Below are 5,558 nucleotides of genomic sequence, written 5' to 3'. Positions count from 1 at the left end.
TTGAGAGAGGATCAGCTGTGTCCTGATGATCCAGAGAGGTTGAAGCAGCAGCATCAGCTTGTGTGTGGAGAGGCTCTGACTGGGCCATGTTACTGGGAGGTAGAGTGGAGAGGAGAGCTTCATCCAGCAGTGACTGACAGAGGAATCCCAACAGTGCTGCAGTCTGAACTGCTCTGAGATCAGCTCCACTGTCAGACACAAAGTCAAGTCCACCATCATCCCTGTGTGTTCCTCTGGATGTGACAGAGGATCATCAGTGGATCTGGACTGCTCTGCTGCTGCTCTGTCCTTCTACACAGTCTCTGCAGACACACTGAGACTCCTCCACTCCTTCTGCTCCACACTCAGACACCTCCTCCACCTGGACCTGGACTTCATGTCAATCAGATGTCCTGAACCCAAAGTGCCTCTGCAGATTAACACATTTAATTGGATATTTGTGTTTTACTTTCTGTCAAAAATCTTAATTTTACTCTGAGCATAAGAAAGACTTGGAAAGCCGTTTGACTCCTTCACAGAGAGATTTACTGTATTTCACAATAAAATAGTTTAATCCATATTTATCACTTTAATCTATGACTTTACTTTAGTAAATTTAGAGTTTCTCAGAACATTAACCCCCTCCTCCAGCTCCGTAATTATTATTTTACCTTAAATACATCGTCCTAAAAATGAACCTGTGTTTTAACTGCTTGAGTTTTTGCTTGAGCAACTATAACTCACTGAATTTTGCAGCTAGAGTTCTCAAACTTTAATACAAAGTACCCTCATTTGTTCACTACAAATGAAACCAATTCAATCCTCTACTAGAATATCACTAATCAATATCAAATAGAATCCATTCTATATGATATGCTTCAAAAACAGGTTTTCGTGTAAAAACATTCAAGACTTGGGCCAGATAAGAAAGCTTGAACGTTTACCAACATTTTTATCATCAACAGAAATAGACACCAATTAGAATACAAAAGTTTCACCAGAGAGCGTCAGAGATCGACGCCACCACGACCACCGCTTTCCATCCTTTCAGCTTTTGGTGGATTTTTATTTAACTGATTGTTTTTGACTGCACTGCTCTCACTCTGTGTCCTAGGCATGCCTTCTGCTGATTATACGATTTCAACCATAATCTGATTTTGTGGAATAAGCTGGTGTTTGTGCTCTGTGCTAGAACTCTTTGCAATTTTTCTCTGAGAAACTTCTTTCTGATATTGCTCCACTATTTTTCGCCGCAGCATTGGGGGAATTGGTGATCCTCTGCCCATCTTGACTTCTGAGAGACACTGCCGCTCTGAGAGGCTCTTTTTATACCCAATCATGTTGCCAATTGACCTAATGAGTTGCAAATTGGTCCTCCAGCTGTTCCTTATATGTAATTTTAACTTTTCCGGCCTCTTATTGCTACCTGTACCAACTTTTGTGGAATGTGTAGCTCTCATGAAATCCAAAATGAGCCAATATTTGGTATGAGATTTCAAAATGTCTCACTTTCAACATTTGATATGTTATCTATATTCTATTGTGAATAAAATATAAGTTTATGAGATTTGTAAATTATTCCATTTCTTTTTTACTCACAATTTGTACAGTGTCACAACTTTTTTTGGAATCGGGTTTGTATTTTATTGGTCCAAAACTGACTTCACTGCTCTCCATTCAAATCATCGGGCTGGCTTCATCCAGTAACATATTGTCTATGGTTGCACACCATTTCAAAGAATGTTGTTTAACCTGAAAACCGTAGCAAAACGCTGCACATCTGAACGTGCCCCTGATGTCAGTTGGCCTACATTTAACTCACATTTCAAGTTCATTGGTGAACAGAGATTCTTTGTTGTTAAAGTCAGCAACACTTTGCTGCGACTGCATCAGTACACCTGATTCCAATGAAGGGTAGCTGGTTCAACTACAACTAGAGAGTGCAGACGCCACATCCCACCAACAATAACCCAGACAAGCTCTCTGCTACATGTGGGCAAACATGTAAATAGTGAACCTGAGAATTTAATTTGAGCTACAGAGGCATTTACACATCTTCTGTGTGTGTGTGGGAGAGAAGACTTGTTAGTGAAAACACGTGGAATATTTTCCATGTGTTTTCACTAACAAGTCTTCGTTCATCTTGGACAGAACAGCAGGGTCAGCGTTCGCCAGGTGAGTCGGCGTTTTATAGCCAGCGTTATACAGCTGCTTCGCTCTCGCCTGGAGGAAAGAAACAAATCTATACGTTACACTGTGGAAACATTCAAGAGATTCACAACAAACAAGAATCATTAGATTTCACTACTCAAATACTTAAGGTCCAGTCAGATAAAGAACATTCAGAAACAATTAAAGCCATCAGGAGGGAGAGACCCCAAATAGCTGATCAGATGTGCTGTTGTGATTTTTAGTCTTTCTTTGTTCACATTTAGTCAAAGTATCTCCATTAAAAGTATTTGAATCCGCTTTTAACTGTGAATGGAGGTGATGGCACATAGATAAGATGCTTGCCTTTGGCCTTGCCAGGAGACCTGGGTTCGATTCCCACTGTGAGACATCCACCATTGTGTCCCTGAGCAAGACACTAAACCCCTCGTTGCTCCAGAGGTGTGCAACCTCTGAGATGTATAGCAATTGTAAGTCGCTTTGGATAAAAGTGTCAGCTAAATGAATAAATGTAATGTTAGCATGGATGTACAGACAGTGGGTTACTGTGATACTGAAGAAAACAAAAAGGTTCAGAATCCTTTTTAAATCAACAGAGCAGAAGGAGGAAACCTGAAGGCTGAGGCAGAGTGAGTTTTAATCCAACATTTTTATTATTTTACTGTCAAAGCAACAGGGGTTGTAACAGTGCAGTGTGCAATGTAAAGTTTTCTCCCTGTAGAGGAAAGGTTAAAGTGAACTCAAAACTTGGTGTGTGAGTGGAATTTCCTGTTCTCTCACTCTTGTTTCTCTTGATTCTTGTGTTCTGAGCTCACAGTCAGTGTCACTGTTTCACCTCTCAGACTGACTGAAGTCCAGAAGATGAGTCTTTGTGTGGAGGAAGAGGAGGACAGAGCAGAGTCTGCAGCATCCAGCTGTCTGTCTATGAGGAGTGACCGGTCCAAAGAGTCCCCTCTAGTCTTCAGTAATGGACCTGGACCCTCAGGCACAAAGTAAGAGAACCTCATTCAAGGTACATGGTAAAAGGTACAGGGTGTTTTTTTTCTTATTATACAGCACAAGACTGCATAGCAAAACAAAATGTGTAGTCCCTTCATGCTACACACACAACATATTATTACAGTTTTTCTCAGTCGCTTTGGTGCATTTGTCAGATCAGAATTGAAATTCTCAAAACTACTTGTGCAGCCTACTTTTTGATGTGCATTACTTAAAGCACATCATAAAGGCAATTTCTCATTATTTTGAACAAATTACAAATGCTTAGACACACTGATGCAAATGAGTATGTACAACTGTCTGCTGTTTCCTACATTATCAATAGCTTATGTCACGCTGATCATAATGTATTAGTCTAGTTCTTTGTTGAATAGTCTTACCCCCCCAAAAACATCAATGCATAAGTTCATTGTATAAGTCACTACTTGCAAAATGATTGAACACGTTGTCAAAATCAAAGTTAAATAAAGTCAAACTTTATTGTCATTCTTTTCATACTAGTATATAGTTGAATGAAATGTTGTTTTGTACAGGCCATGGTGCATAAAGAACAGACAACTACAAATAACCAGATACAGCAGCACAGCCGTCAGACCATTCACCCAATATACACAAAACTATACACAGTAAACAGTAACTATACACAGTGAGCAGTGAATAGTGCGTATATAGTAGGCTATATATGTAAATATGTACGCTCATAAACACACCATGTTAAACACACACACAAATGCACAGAGTCACCGGAGAATAGGGAGATACCTGAAGCTAAAAGAGTTCAGTCAGTTCAGAATCCTTTTTGAGTCGACAGAGCAGAAGGAGGAAAACTGCAGGGTGAGTGTTAGTCCAACATTTTTATTATTTTACTGTCAAAGCAACAGGGGTGGTGATAGTACAGTGTACCCCTAATTGCTCGAGAGACGTGCGACCTCTGAGATGTATAACAATTGTAAGTCGCTTTGGATAAAAGTGTCAGCTAAAGAAGTTAATGTAATGTAAAGTTTTCTTCCTGTAGAGGAAAGGTTAAAGTGAACTCAAAACTTGGTGTGTGAGTGGAATTTCCTGTTCTCTCACTCTTGTTTCTCTTGATTCTTGTGTTCTGAGCTCACAGTCAGTGTTACTTGTTTCACCTCTCAGACTGACTGAAGTCCAGAAGATGAGTCTTTGTGTGGAGGAAGAGGAGGACAGAGCAGAGTCTGCAGCATCCAGCTGTCTGTCTATGAAGAGTGACCGGTCCAAAGAGTCCCCTCTAGTCTTCAGTAATGGACCTGGACCCTCAGGCACAAAGTAAGAGAACCTCATTCAAGGTACATGGTAAAAGGTACAGGGTGTTTTTTTTCTTATTATACAGCACAAGGCTGCATAGCAAAACAAAATGTGTAGTCCCTTCATGCTACACACACAACATATTATTACAGTTTTTCTCAGTCGCTTTGGTGCATTTGTCAGATCAGAATTGAAATTCTCACTTGTGCACATCATAAAAGCAAGTTCTCATTATTTTGAACAAATTGCAAATGCTTAGACACATTGATGGAAATTATTATATACAACTACTTACAACTATCTGCTGTTTTCTATATCAATTACTTATGTCATGCTGATCATAATGTTCAGTATTAAGTCTCTTTTGAATATTCTTACCTCACAAAACATCAAGGCACAAGTTCATTGTATAAGTAAATACATACAAAATGGTTGTACACGCTGTCAAAATCAAAGTTAAACCTTATTGTCATTCTTCACATACAAGTATAAGGCTGAACGAAATGTTGTTTCGTACAGGCCATGGTGCGTGAAGAACAGACAACCAATCACAACATACTACGATAGCAATACAGCCCTCAGACCATTCACTGGATGCGTCAGATTTAGAATCATAAGAATGATTCATAACAATCATAAGCATAAAGCACACTTGAGCGTTGTTGTAAAGTATGGGGTCAGGAGTGTGTGTTTGTTTTTTGCATGTGTGTTTTTGGGGAGGGGGGCATGACAGTCAGTGTCTTCCAAGAAACTGTTCTGGCACTGAGAAGAAAGTAGCTAGCAAACTCGCGAGGAAAGTTAAATGGTTTACAGTGTATCAGTAAATATTCCAGGTCATGAGAGCAGTACTGCTGAATCACTGTCGCATTGTGGGCTGTGGCTCAGGAGGTAGAGCGGGTTGGCCGTTAATCGGAAGGTCGGTGGCTCAATCCCTGGCTCCCTGGTTGCGTGTTGAAGTGTCCTTGGGCAAGATACTGAACCCCGATTTGACCCTGGCGGCTATTCCGCCAGTGTATGAATGAGTGTGAATGAGTGTGAGCACTTAGGCTCAGTGTATGAATGTGTATTACTGGTGAATGCAGATGTAGTGTAAAAGCGCTTTGAGTGGTTGAAAAGACTAGAAAGTCGCTATACAAGTACGGACA

The sequence above is a fragment of the Micropterus dolomieu genome, linkage group LG13 (genome assembly GCF_021292245.1).
Source record: "Micropterus dolomieu isolate WLL.071019.BEF.003 ecotype Adirondacks linkage group LG13, ASM2129224v1, whole genome shotgun sequence".
NCBI lineage: Eukaryota > Metazoa > Chordata > Actinopteri > Centrarchiformes > Centrarchidae > Micropterus > Micropterus dolomieu.
Note: the sequence above shows the minus strand (reverse complement) of the source record.